This window comes from Pseudorasbora parva, chromosome 5 (genome assembly GCF_024679245.1).
Source record: "Pseudorasbora parva isolate DD20220531a chromosome 5, ASM2467924v1, whole genome shotgun sequence".
Classification (NCBI taxonomy): domain Eukaryota; kingdom Metazoa; phylum Chordata; class Actinopteri; order Cypriniformes; family Gobionidae; genus Pseudorasbora; species Pseudorasbora parva.
This window is the reverse complement of record NC_090176.1, coordinates 14,406,106-14,420,661: the sequence shown is the minus strand read 5'-3', so window position 1 is coordinate 14,420,661 and position 14,556 is coordinate 14,406,106. Positions and strand designations below refer to the sequence as shown.

The 14,556-nt window shown below is 43.5% G+C and overlaps 1 protein-coding gene across 2 annotated transcripts in view; it reads left to right on the top strand.

Moving 5' to 3' along the window:
- Positions 1 to 9,919: 9,919 nt before the first annotated feature.
- Positions 9,920 to 14,556, top strand: part of LOC137075087 (activin receptor type-1-like) — a 117,781-nt gene continuing 113,144 nt past the window's right edge. For both annotated transcript variants that reach the window (XM_067443280.1, XM_067443281.1), the window contains exon 1: positions 9,920 to 10,163. The gene's annotated coding sequence lies outside the window, so the exon portion shown is untranslated. The remainder of the gene's footprint in view (positions 10,164 to 14,556) is intronic.

The window sequence follows — 14,556 nt, the reverse complement described above, 5'->3', positions numbered from 1 at the left end:
TCCTTCTGACGCGCCCAGTTGGCTCATCGTCTGCATGTGCTGACATTTTATAAGCTTGCAGCAAGTCTCACTCCGGCTCGAAGGGAAGGATCATGTAGAAATGAAGTAGCTATCAGTAGCGCATAATCATTTGTTGCATTTTGCTGGTTAGGGTTGAAACCCGCCACAAGGTGTCCGGTAAGAGACTTGGAAAAGATGTTTGGAATATGGGAGTAACCCGTTTATTAGTCACCACAACAACTCAGGGATTATTGATGGTAAACAGTTGTCCTTAGTTGTGGGTGTTTAGTATGTGTGTGGTTTTCTTTTCTATAAACATAGAAAATACAGAGTAAATATACATGACAATAACATTAAATGTTCTAACAGAAATAAACATGATGAATATTCAGTGAACTACAGTATCAAAAGTGTAATGATTGAATAAAGACAAACTCGCTATGTCATACACACTAATTTAAATGGTAAATATCTTAATTTGTACAACATTATACCAGCGGTGCTCTGTCTGGACATGTTCTGCGCGCATGTTTACAACTTTAGAATATCTCAATAACGGGCACTTAGAAACCAAATTACACCGAAATACAAATGGAATATACATGAATAACATCAGTATAAGCAATTACAAATAAAGGAAATATATCTATATATTGTGGCAGGGTGAAGGATCACGCAACAATGAAATTGGTGCAAAGCCCCCAGAGGGTGGATTTATTGGTCTGAACAGTGACAATACGTGGTGATTTAGGTGCAGGTGCGCTGGAGGTGTCCTTCTTCCTGGTGCCCTGGTGCTAGCGGTGACGTAGGTGCGGCGAGGTGGCCGGAGCGTCACAGGCTGCAGTCTGGGTGAGAGAGAGAGACAAGGATTAGCGTAGTGCTGCATGGAGATCGTGCTCACCCTGGTGTCCCAGAGTGAAGGCTTTTGTGCCCGGGCCTGATGGCCAGCAGCTGTGACGATCCGGCCCGTGCTGATCGTGTGCAGGTGTTTTCAATCAATTGCCAGGGCGACGCTGATGAGAGCTTGGGAGACTTGTCACACTCCCCCCCCCTAAGTGTCGCGCTGGTCCTGTAATAAAAGTTAGTGGTGTATCTTGGGGAACATAGGGGTGGGCGGGGAGTGCGCCCTGTCTCCGAGCCTCTGGGACCCGATAGGGCCGCTGCCTTACGATGACCCCTGGTGGCGTTCGGACGTCGTGCTGGCTGACGTTGGTGTCCCCGGGCAGACTTAGGCAACGGCCCCACCAGGTCCCTTCCGATTCGCTCGAAAGGTACCCCGATGATAGGAAGCGGAATGAGCGGGCTGGGGGGAGGAGCTCGTGGTGCGGTCCCTCGGCAGGTCGGACAGGCCTGACAAAATCGCTTCACTTCTCCGTCCAAGCCTGGCCAGTGGAACCGGTCCCGGATCCCCTGGATGGTGTTGGCGACTCCCAGGTGGCCGGCCATCGGATGACCGTGGGCTAGTTCCATGACCACCTCCGTCTTGGTCCTCGGCACCACAAGGAGCTTTTTGACCTCCCCCCTCCGCTGGGCGACACAGTACAACAGGCCGTTCCGAACGATGAAATGCGGGAGAGGATGGGGCGCTGGGTGATGGTCCCGGCCGTCGACTGCCCGGACCTGAGTCCAGCAGTTCTTGAGGCGGTCATCTTCCCGCTGGGCCTTCGCCAAGGAGCCCCCTCCCTGGACCTGTTGGAAGACATCAAAGACGACGTTAGGAGCTTGGGAGGGGGACTCACCATCTCTCCCGCTGTCCGACGCCCAGAGAGCGGCCTGGGTCTTCCTCCTTCTCCGACCGCGCCGCTCTCGGGGGCGGCTCCCGGCCTGGCTGGCTGGCTGGGCGGAGGTCCGAAGTAGTTCTTCGAAGCCCGGCCAGTCTCGTCCAAGGAGTACGGCCACGGGAAGGCCCTTCACAACTCCCACTTCAAGCGGCCAGGTTTCCGGGCCAGCGGAGATCGTCACTCGGCGGGCCGGGACATGACGAGTGTCGCCGTGTACACAGGTGATAGGCAGCTGGGCTTTGGAGTTCTTCTGGGGTGGTAGGATGGCGGCCTGGACGAGACTGACCGAGCTCCCCGAGTCCAGAAGGGCCAGAACCGGCCGCCCATTGAGTTTCACCTCCGTTCGCGGGGCTCCGTGGGGCGGTTCTAGATGGACGGTGCAGCCAGCCAACCATGCGCGTACCGGTGGGACCGGTTCCTCCGTGGGCATCGGCTCATCGATTGGGCCGGAAGCCGCAGGCCTGTGTACTGCGCGCTGGGTACCTTCCGGCGCGCGTCGCTCCTGGACCACCCTCCGGGGGAAAAACGGGCGCTCGCTCCCCAGGGTCGCGGTGCATCGCCGCCTCCGCCAACTCGATGGCTTCGACGAGCTCGCCGATGGTGGTTGGGTTCGTCATTCCCACCACCCTCCTGGTGGGCGGCGGGAGAGCTCGGAGCAAATGGTCGATCGTTACGCGCTCCGCCACCTGACCCGCGGTGGTTGTTCCCTCGAGCAGCCAGTGTCGGGACAGTCTGGAGAGTTCAGCGGCCTGGGCGCGGGCTGGGCGACGAGGCTTGTACTCCCATTCGTGAAACAATTCGGCTGCTGAAATGGACGACAGCCCGAGGCGTCCGAGGATTTCTCTTTTTAATGCATCATAGTTGTCAGCCCTCTTCGTGGGCAGTGAAAAGTAGGCTCGTTGTGCCTCACCGTTCAGCAGGGGTCCCAGCAACCGCGCCCATTCGCTCCGGTCCCAGTTCTCCTGAACCACCGTGGTCTCGAATAGCTGCAGGAACAGCTCGATGTCATCATGGCTGGTTAACTTTGGCAGCAGCTGGGTTGCGCGGACGCGCGGATGGGCGGGGGTGAGGCGGAGAGCGGCGACTTCCTCTTCAACCTTTTCCTGACGGGCCATCAGGTGTTCGGTGATCTGTTGCTGTCGCAAACTCACTTCGGTTAGGCACTTGATAAGGTCGTCCATGATGGGGGAGGAGCGCCGCCTTTTTCTCCGATCCTGTTGACTGCGTGGGTGAGAAAAAAAACAATGTCAGTGTTCAGGGGGTGGTTGGTGATCCTTCACGCTCTTGCCCGCATTCTCCACCAGTGTGGCAGGGTGAAGGATCACGCAACAATGAAATTGGTGCAAAGCCCCCAGAGGGTGGATTTATTGGTCTGAACAGTGACAATACGTGGTGATTTAGGTGCAGGTGCGCTGGAGGTGTCCTTCTTCCTGGTGCCCTGGTGCTAGCGGTGACGTAGGTGCGGCGAGGTGGCCGGAGCGTCACAGGCTGCAGTCTGGTTGAGAGAGAGAGACAAGGATTAGCGTAGTGCTGCATGGAGATCGTGCTCACCCTGGTGTCCCAGAGTGAAGGCTTTTGTGCCCGGGCCTGATGGCCTGCAGCTGTGACGATCCGGCCCGTGCTGATCGTGTGCAGGTGTTTTCAATCAATTGCCAGGGCGACGCTGATGAGAGCTCGGGAGACTTGTCACAATATATATACATGATCACAACATCATGCTAAAGACCGAATTATCTCTTATCATTGGCCATAATAAACTAACGTGTTATAACCGCAAATAGAACAGACCGCTTGGTCCAGCGTGTCACGCGATCACAACAAATATAAATAATACACTTACTTTGAATAGACGCACAACACCCGGACATTGTATAAAGTAAACTATATGTAATGCAAATGCAAAGGTAAAGTTCAGCATCGGCATCAGCGCTCTGACGGGCTCACTCCCAAGTTCACACTAAGCGCTGTGGGCGGGCTGTTCGCCTGCACGTAGATCTGTGAGCGCTGATTGGCTGAGTGCTGGATGCTGGGCATCAATCAATCTCGACAAACAGAGAAAGCTTGTATCAGAAGGCATATTATTCTTATGACTGTAATGGCCGTTTTTACATAGGAGGAATGTTTGGCCAAAGGCTAAAGACTACAGCCAGCAGAGGGAGCCATTTCCGCATGTTTTGAATCTGCGCATGGGGGATGGGAGATTACACTCAGAGCTCAGCTCAGCTGCAGGCACTCATTTAAACGGAGCTATGGCGAGCAATGTAAGTCTTCTAACTTCTCAAATTAATTTCTATGAAAGTTAAGCTTGCAAAGGCATGAACTGAAACACGCCAGACTGAACTCCGCGAGTGTGAATGTATGCCGCGAGTGTAGTCGCGATTACCTCAGCTCTCATCACGAGACCTCATCAGCTCATTATTTCACTCCTGCAGTTAGTGCTTAGTGCTGCGAGACTCGCGCGGTGACTCACTTATTATATTGAACAGACACGTTCAGTTTTTAATTGTAGTGTCTTCTCTAACTCAGTCACTGTAATCAAGTTGGTGGCTTTGGGAATGGAGCAAAGCATTCTGGGAATTGTAGTCTTTCATCACCATGAGACAAAAATACATTTTCTCAGTCAAGAAGGCACCAAATTAAAAAATATTTTCACATTTCTACTACATTGATGACCCAGTTTAAATACAGATTCATCTTCCAGGCGCTGAAGTACCCCTTTAAAACTAAATCTACTAAATACATGTAAAATAATTAACAAATCACTCATTAACCATTAATGAACACTTAGTCATGTTTCATAAATCATTAGTTAATTATTTACTAATCACTTGTAAATGACTTGTTACAGAATTTACAAAACATTCATAAAATATTAGCATATCACTTGATAATCATTTATGAATGTTTTGTAAATGATTAGTTCATCATTAACTAACTACTTATAAATGACTTACAACTGAACGTTATTATAAAGTGTTACCCCTAAGGGTAAGAGTATTGTTAATAGTGTGGGGGTTCAGAAGCGCACTCCAGCAGTTTAAATAGCTGTTTAGCTGAGAAATTATCACAATACATTATTTTACAGAACATGTTTTGAAACAATTAGCATTTAATTTCGTATCACGGCACATGCAGGCTATTGGGGTGTACGACAGTGATGATGATGTGATGTGGAGTACCATTAATTCACATTCATAATTGCATGACAATTTGGATTCTTCTTATTATTAATGACGCTTATTGTTATTTAGAAGAAGAATGTCATTTTTATTATTTTATCAGTCTGAATTATTTTCAGTCCCAGTCTGTCCGCAGCTGCCGGGCCTAACCCTGAAACGTCAGGTAAAGCACACAGGCTCGCAACTGGAGGAATACATCGGTCTACAAATCAAATGCTTGGTATCACACAAATTAAACATTGAAGTCCATGTTGCACAAAAATAAACACTGAAGTTTATAATTACTATGTTGTTATTGTTGTTGTTTTTACAGTGGGTCATAATATAGCATATCTAGGAATTAGGAATTGTTTTTTTTGTGCATTTTCACACTAACTCAAAATGTGCGTACACCACCTCCTGAGCTGGCGTAGATTTGAGTGTGCCGTAAGCCAACGTCCATATTGATAAATCTCAAAGTCACCGTGGGTTTGGATGTACGCAAGGTGTACGCTGGAAATTTGGTGTACGCACTTTTGATAAATGAGGGCCATTGAGTGCTCGCACAGGCTTGCACTATACGGACTGTGTGCAGCCACGGTCATCTCGCTGAGTGCTTCAGCACACTAAAAGAGCAACACGGTTTGACCCTGCGTCTTTTTCTAGATGTCATTCAAACCGTGTGTTTCTGGGAGCAGTCGATTTCTGTCCCTGCTTGACGGGCATGTTCGTTGTCTCACTTGTTTGGGCATTCTCACGTGTTTGGGCATTCAGGCAGCGTTCGTGAATGAGTCATATTCCCACTGCAGGAATATGACTATCGCAGTGCTATGGTACAGACTCCAATACCTCAAGAGAGGTGGGGCACCATTGCGCATCCCCCGATCTAGCGGTCCTCCAGCTGCAAAGCAGAGGGCTGCTACTTTGGCTGATGACCTTGGTGGGGATCACCTGAGGGTGATGGTTAGGGCAAACCCGACAGGTCAGATGGCTCCTCGGGCCCCTCCCCCCTCCACTGTGCCGGTGGAGCTTCCGGAAGGGCGTGATGACCTCCCACGTGGAGTGCCAGTTGTCACTTTCGGGGCTCCGGCAGACGACGAGATGTCGGTCGCTGCATCGGGGGACGAGCTAATGGGCTCTGAGGATGAAGACTCGGCTGCGTTGCCCCCTTCGGGTGTGACAGCGTTCTCCGAGTCCTAGAGTGGAACCCTCCACCGCGTCCCGAACCTTCGCGGTTGGATGATTGGTTTATCGGGATGGCCCGTGCTGGTTCTCAGTGTCCGGCCCCGGCCCCGGTGCCCGGGAAGACCCGGAAGTGCATCAGGAGCTCACAAAGTTGTTATAGGAGATCACAAAGTCGCAGGGGATCGACTGACTCCTCCGTCCTCACTACCCTCGATGGTGGTGCAGCTAAGGGCTACGAGGGGATCCCTCCAGTCGAGCGGTCGGTGGGGATGCACCTGTGTCCCAAGACTGCTGTGGACTGGAGGCAGGCCCCGCGTCTCCCTGCCGGGCTTGTACGTTCTCGTCCGGTCTGACGGGCAAGGCTTACACAGCCTGTGGAGAAGCCACATCAGCTTTGCATGCCATGGCGCACCTGCAGGTCTACCATGCCAAAGCATTCATGGAATTGCACAAGGGGAGTTCCGACCAGGGCGTTATGCAGGAACTGCGTGCGGCGACGGACCTCGCCCTCCGGGCGACGAAAGTCACTGCACACTCCCTAGGTCGGGCGATGTCCACCTTGGTGGTCCAGGAATGCTACCTGTGGCTGAACCTGACAGACATGCGTGATTGCCGCTGGCTCTCCAGCAGCGGTACCCACTTATTCACAAAAAGAGCTGTTTCCTCTCTCTCTGGAGCTGTCTCCTCCTCTCACTCAGCTAAATACTTCTTGAGAGCCTTGCGTTCCGGTGCCGACAAGGAATATAACCGTCCGCGAGGGGGCGTGGCACCGGGGAGGAGGTCAATAGCACAATCATATGGCCGGTGAGGAGGGAGTGAGGCAGCCCGGGACCGACTAAAGTACATCCGGAGGTCGTGATATTCCTTTGGGACCCCAGACATATCCCCCGGTTCTTCCTGGACAACAGAGACAGAGGACACAGGAGGAAGGGCAGAGGTTAAACAATCCACATGAAATGACACATTCCAAGATGTGTCCAAGATTCCAAGGGTCATGGAAGAGGGTGGGGTAGCAGAAGAAAGAAGAGCCGCCTCCATTCCCCGGGCTCTGCGCCGAAGGTCAAAACATCTCTCCATGCGGATTGCCAGCTCTATCAGAGGATCCAAGCGAGTGGGGACTTTGCCAGTATCTCATCCTTGACCTGATCGTCGAGCCCCTCCAGAAAGCGCGCTAGCAGCGCAGGTTCGTTCCAACCACAGGTGGCGGCTAGGGTGCAGAACTCAATGGAGAAGTCTACCACAGAATGCTTGCCCTGGTGCAGTGAAGACAGAAGGCGGGAGGCTTCCTCACCATAAACCGAACGGTCAAACACTTGGATCATCTCCTCCTTGAAGAGAGAGAATCGGACACACAGGTGAAGCTGAAGCGTGAGGTCATTAACCTGAGCGGCGAGAGACTCAATGGCGTGTCGGGCAGAAGCTAGTTCCTCCTTGTGCCGTCCCAACATTACCCCTTGGATCTCGACCGCTGACCACACCGGACTCTCCATTGCTGGATCCCGTTGGCCTGAGTATTCTGTCATAAAGGTAAGAGGATCACACAGCAGATGCGGAGAAATAATGCAAGCTTTAATTCAACACCGGGCTTGCCAGCGAGCTCAATACAATACAAATAATGTCAATAAGGCAACTCAGGTCTCGGCTAGTAGACAGCGCAGCTGCGGACAGCCCGGTGGTAACATGGGAGGTGAGAGAGGACTCTGTGAGCCAGGGAATGAGAGCGGGCAGGCCCTTTCTAGGGAGAGGTAGCAGCGAGTGGTGCTTGTCCGGTACAGAGGAGTTCCCCTAATATAAATCAGCCTCCCACACGACAGGACTAAGATAGAGACACAAGGTAAATGAACATTCATACATGCAGGGAAAAATGTAATACTCAGGCAAAGATGAGTATAAAGCGGGTGGAAGAAATAGAGATCCTAATGAGAGGAAAGAGACATGAGGTGAGGAACAACAAGCGGCGGCTAAACGCCAAAGAGAAACAGCTGAGGGAGATAATGACCAAATGAAAGGGTGTGAGCGTCAATAAGGAAAAATGACAGCGAAGAGAGAGAGGGAAGAACCGGATCATGACAGATACGTTTTTTAAAGGGCCGCTCAATTCACAATAATATACGATTTGTGTTTGATTTACTGGATTATAATCTTTTAATCGAAGATTAACTTTTTATTTTATTTTTAGATTATTCAGCTTTTATTAGGTGAAAATTTCATTAATATGGTTAAATTAATTTACAAAGACACTAATAGCTCTTTTATTTTTCCACACAACATCCAGATTTTCAATGGATAAAGGAATTAAATAAGGTTGTCCCATTTCTCCATTGCTTTTTATTGCTGCAGTGAAAATGCTCTCTATTCTTATTAAAAATTCAGATTTTGAAAAATTAACAGTATTTGGCAAACAATTAGTCATCAGTAAGTTGGCTGATGACACAACCATTTTTATTAAAAAACATTAACCAAGTTTCTATAAAATTCTAATTTTATTTTTGGAAAGGAAAAACTACATTATAAAGGTACTTTGGTCAAAGACTTTGAAGAAGGAGGCCTAAAAGCTATCGATATTGAATGTATTAATGGCACTATTAAAAACGAACTGGTTAAAGTCTTTTTTGAAAAATAAAAATCGTTTTTGGTTTCATATCCCCAGCCAAATTTTAACGTAATTAGAAGGAATCAATTTTCTTGCGATTATGACCTTAAAAGAGACTCCCTGTTAAATTATTATTGTTTCATCAAGAGGTTTTACTTTACTTGAAATTGATCTATAACTTCACTCCCCATAATATCCCTTTGTGGAATTGTAGATATGTGACTTTTAAGAATAAGTCTTTATTTTACAAGAATTGGTGGGAGAAAGGAATATGGTCTGTGATGCATATTTTAGACAATACTGGAATTATCTCTTTTAAGATTTTTTGTTCAAGATGTTAACTGACAGGAAACAATATGATGTTGTCATCAAAGCAATTCCACAATCAATATTTCAGTTGTCTCTCAATTCACATCAAAGTAATGTAACTCCTTCTCTTTCTAATCTTTTGGTGAACTGAGTTTCTCTCATTAATTACCTAATTACACAACCAGAAAAGCATTTGTTAAGGAATTATATTGTTTTCCTTTAAATAGGCCTAAACTATAAATTTTCAATACTTTTCTAAAGCTGAAGTTAAGATTTTAAGAAGTACCCAGTTTCACCAAAAGCAAAGAAAGTCCACTTTAAATTTTTTAATGGAATATATTTCCAGAGAGTTGTTAAGATATCAATTTTGTCTTGCTGTTAAAAACTGCTCTTTCTGTGTTGATCAGATTGAGCAGCAGAACATCTTTTCTATGACTAACTATGCCTGTGCCTTTTGGGAGGATATGCATTACTGGTTATTTCATACAATTGAAAATTGACCTGTATTAATTGGTATGTTTATGATAGAAGAATCATATGATTTAGCTATTAACACATTTATTAATCATGGAAAATGTTTCTTACATAAAAACAGACTCTTCAAAACACTACCAAACGTTTTCATATTTCATAAGGAATTGTCTAATTTCTTTTTATCTTTATCTTAGAGGATCTCAATCTTGCAGAGAACCCCTAGTGTTTTTTCTCTCTCATCTCTCTCTTTTATGCATGCCTTTGTCTGTTTAAGGAATCGTATATTTTGAACCAGGCCATATATGGTTGTTAAATTCTTTTTGTTCAAAATAATTCTTAGTTTCTAGTTCTATTTCGCGACGCTAGAAGATACGGGAACGTGCGCGTAGGAAATGAAGCGCTAATGGGAGTGTGTGAGTGCGTGAGGTGGAGGCGCCCCTCCTCCTGCAGGCCTATACGCAGGCATTCACACAGCTAGTAAAACACGGGAAAGCAGGAAGGATCCAGCAGCACGACTACGGTTCGATTGTAAACATTGCATGAAGTTGATGAAGTTTAAGTTTATGGCTGTAAACGGAGAATGCGCGCTGTACTCTACACGGCAGGACTGAGGTCTGAGAGGCGTTCATCATATCTTCCAGCCCCTCTGAACGCGTTGTGAAGGTAAGATTGATCCTTTTGCATTAACTTTATTGGAGAATCGCGTGTTTGCTTTACTTTACTTTACTTTACTTTAAAAGTTTTGGTCTAGAAAACTGAGCTTGCTCTGTGTTCGTATAACTAGAAACGATTTGCTTTTTCTGTCATGAGTTTATGATGATCTGAAAAACTTCAAGCTAGCTTAAAATAATTTACAAATTTAAAAGCTTTAGAAAATGGACATGTTGATTTGGGATATTGGGAGGCGTTATGGTGGCTCCGGCAACTCGGTGCAAAATTGAGAGCAATCGACACTTATTAGTGTGTCTTTGTGATGCAGACGAGACTCTCACCTCTGCTAGCCATCAGCTCCACACTGAGCTTTCAGCATAACAAAGCTTAGACGGATATCTCATTAAGACCCTAGAGAGGTCACATTGTCATTCACTTTTTGACACTATTTTAATTTAAGGATCCCAGTCATACAGCAGTCAGTGTGTTTTATAGTCATAATTGATAATTTAAATACATTTTATTCCGTGTTTAGTAACATTTTGGCTTATAGGCTTCATAGCAAGGACAAAATTGAAATAATGCCACTAAAGTGTCAAAAGCACTACATTTCACTGATTTGGCTTATAATTTGTTTATATTCATAATCACATTTTTTTTTCTCAAGGTCTCAGATCTGGAGAGACCACAAGAGCAAATTGTGACATTTTCTCTTACAGTTGTCAGTGGTACCTTGCACTTCTGGTGGCATCTCCAACTTCCTGGGAAAAAAAAAAAAAAATCTCCAACTTCCTGGTGCTTTGTCAGCCAGATATTGATTATGGTTTAGATTAGTAACTTAATTTTATATTGATAATTTGTTAACATTTAAAAAAAAATATTAGAGTCCTATGAAATGTATTTTATTCAGATTTTGTATTTATTTAATACAAATAAATTATATGAATGAATGAGGCATTTATATAGTGCTTTGTACATCCAAAGTGCTTTACACTCTTGACAGGGGTCTCTCCTTAACCACCACCAGTGTGCAGCATCCACTTGGATGATACGACGGCAGCCACAGTACAACGGCGCCAGTGCGCTCACCACACACCAGCGATAGGTGGAGAGTAGAGGGTGATAGAGCCAATTCAGTGGATGGGGAATATTAGGATGCCATGATTGGTAAGGGCCAATCAAGGGAATTTGGTCAGGACATATATAAATAAATTATATAATACAAAAATGGTAGTAATCAAATGAATGCATAAAACTAGCAATTGAAACAATGTAAAATGTAATCACATGAAAATGAAAATGTAACAACTTTTACCCTTTTATTTTTTGGCAAACTGCTTCACAAACAGATTTTTGATGCAAAATAACTGAACACTTGTGAGAGTGACATTTGTAGCTGTAGAGCAAATCCACGTGTGTATCAATAAATTTGAAGTCACAGAGAAAAATCTTTTAGGAGTTGTAAACTTGTAGCTTTTTTAATCTCCTACAAACACAACAACAGTTACATCTTCAACTTTATTTATATAGCACTTTTACAGTGACGGTTGTTTCAAAGCATCTTCACAGTGTTAAACAGGAAAATACTGTAACAAAATTTGATTCGGCTGTACAGTCGTTCTGGAGAAAACGGTGATGTTATCTGCTCATTTCAATTTATCATATAGCACACACACATAGCCTACCGTAATAAAGCCGCCCCTGACATACAAGTGCAAATATTCGCTTCTTTTTACAGCTTATTATTGGTCAAATACACTCAAACAAATTCTGAGTGCACATTTTGAACAGTATGTAAACACAGTCATAAACAATTCAGGAAGAAATGAAGAAAGAGTAACAGGAACAGTGTTCAGGATCAATGAGTGCGGCAGTTCTTAAAGGGACAGCAGTCATTTGTTATTCAAAGTCAAACTACAAAAAGACAAACGATCACACTGCTCTTGACTGATCAACTTGTCTAACTTTAATGGTTTTATATGAAACTATTTAATTTTTTGCAAAAACATTATCCAATGTTATTTTAAATTTATTTAGCCACTTTGCGTTTTTTTATTCAGTTTCTTACCTGAATGTTAGACCTACCTGAAAAAATAAAGCAGTCTATTTCATTTATATCTTTTATTCTATTGTATTTATTTGTGCTATTTTTTTTTAATATGTATCTTTGTTTATTCAATTTACCATTCAAAATCAAGCTTACTTGTGCTGTGTGTAAACTATTGCAACACAATAACCCCGTTGTAAAAAATACATTGAGTTAACAAATATTTGTGAGAGAATTTTAATAGTAATTGATCAATGTTTATATATGAGAAAAAGCTTAAAAGCTTTATCATATAAAGTGATCTCTTCAGAAGAAATGTTTGATTGCCTAGACTTTCAAAAGACAGACAAAAAAAAATTATATAAAAAATATCTAACTGACAGTATATGCAGCGATTTTCCCCCGTTGTATTGAAAATAGCATTGAATATCGATGTGACATGTTTTGACTCCACCCCTCAAAGAATTGGAATCGAGAATCGAAAAGAACCGGAATCGAAAGTAAGAATCGGAATCGGAATCAGAATCGTTCAAATCAAAACGATGCCCAACCCTAGACTTCATAGAACAAGGAAATCATCAGGCCGTTTTTAGGACAGAGAAAACAACGCTGTACAGAGTGTGTAAAATAAATTGAGAAAAATACTGTGTTTTTTTACACGCAAAACATGAACTCATGTTATATTGCACACTGTAAACATAATCAAAGCTTCGAAAACACGCGAAGAACGGGACCTTTAATATTATTACAAAATACAACCGTAGATACATTGCTTACAGATCGTTCACTCAATCCTTCCAGCAAACGTCACCTCTTCCACCATATAAGTTAAAACGACAGTCATTTGACATAGTTATATATTTATATTTTTGAGAACTGAAGTAGGCCTATGATGTTTTTTTGCATGTATTTCAGAGTACATCACAGTCACTGCGTAGCCTACATTGTGACTAATGTTATATAAACATGCAATATCGTTGACGAAAAAAGACAAGTCTAAAATGTAGACTGAATGACACCTTAAGCAGAACATGTCAAATGGAGATTGCTGAAATGCAGCTTACTTGTTTATTGCTGTTTTCAGATCATCCGTGTGAGAGCTCACTCGCATGGTTGCCAGATTGGACATGTTTAGGTTAAACATCATAGTTTTGCTTTTTGAAATTAGTTTTTATTTTATTATCGTTTTCAATTTGGCTACAAATTTCAGTTTAGTTTTAGTTAGTTTTACAAATGGTTTTGCTAGTTTTAGTTTAGTTTTTATTTTGCAAATACATTTCTATTTAGTTTTTATTTATTTAGTTTCAGTTTTAGTTTTAGTAATTATAGTTTAGCAGAGTTACCATAATGAAGTGTAGAGTTTAATCTTACTAAACATCCTCAAGTGAAATAACTTGATAAACAAGCATTATTGTTTCCAGGACGGTCATACAAAACATGCATAAAGTTGGCTTCACCTTTGAGCAAAAAAGCTTGAGTCAAACTATGAAACAACGATCTGGAGATTAAAAATGAAATAAATTATATTTTGATATTAAAATTATATTTTATATTTTTGACATAGGCTAATACTCAGAGGATCTATCTTAAAGAACAAAATAAATGCAACGTAAAATTTATAAGTAAAAATTATAAATTCCAGACAAACTCATTCATAACAAAGATGAAATATTGTTAAACAATTAAAAGCTTATTTTAATTTCTTCAGTAGTACAATGTGGGCTAGCATTTACATTTACATTTAATCATTTAGCAGACGCTTTTATCCAAAGCGACTTACAAAAAAGGGGAGAGCAATGGAAGCAACGAAACAAACAAGGGCAACAACCTGTAAGATCTGTAAGAAATCTCAATTAATTAGCACAGTACACATTTTTTTTTTTTTTTTTTTAATAGCCATCTACAACAACAACTCACGTACGTAAATACAGAACACTATATTTTGATAGCGAAGATAAGATAACAACCCATTAGGACTAAGGCTGTTGCCCCAACTGTTGTCGTTAATGCAGATTCAGTGGCCCAATGGGTTGGTTTTGTATGGCATAAGACCACACAATTTGTAAGACCACAGATAAAGTCATCTGAATACAGCCAACACATTGTTGTGCTCTGTGTGTGTATCTGTGTGTGTTTGTTGTGCTATAATTGTAAAGGGGACCAATGTCCTCACTTATCTAGTAAAAATATTATGATAACTGACTGGTAAGGACATTTGACTGGTCCTCAATAGTTAAAAAGGCTTATAAATCGGCCAAAACATGATTTTATTTAAATCTATTGTTTTAGTCGAGTCCCAAAATAGATAAATAGCCTGGGATAAGTTGCAGTAGGCATTTTTGAGGAAAAGCACTTCAA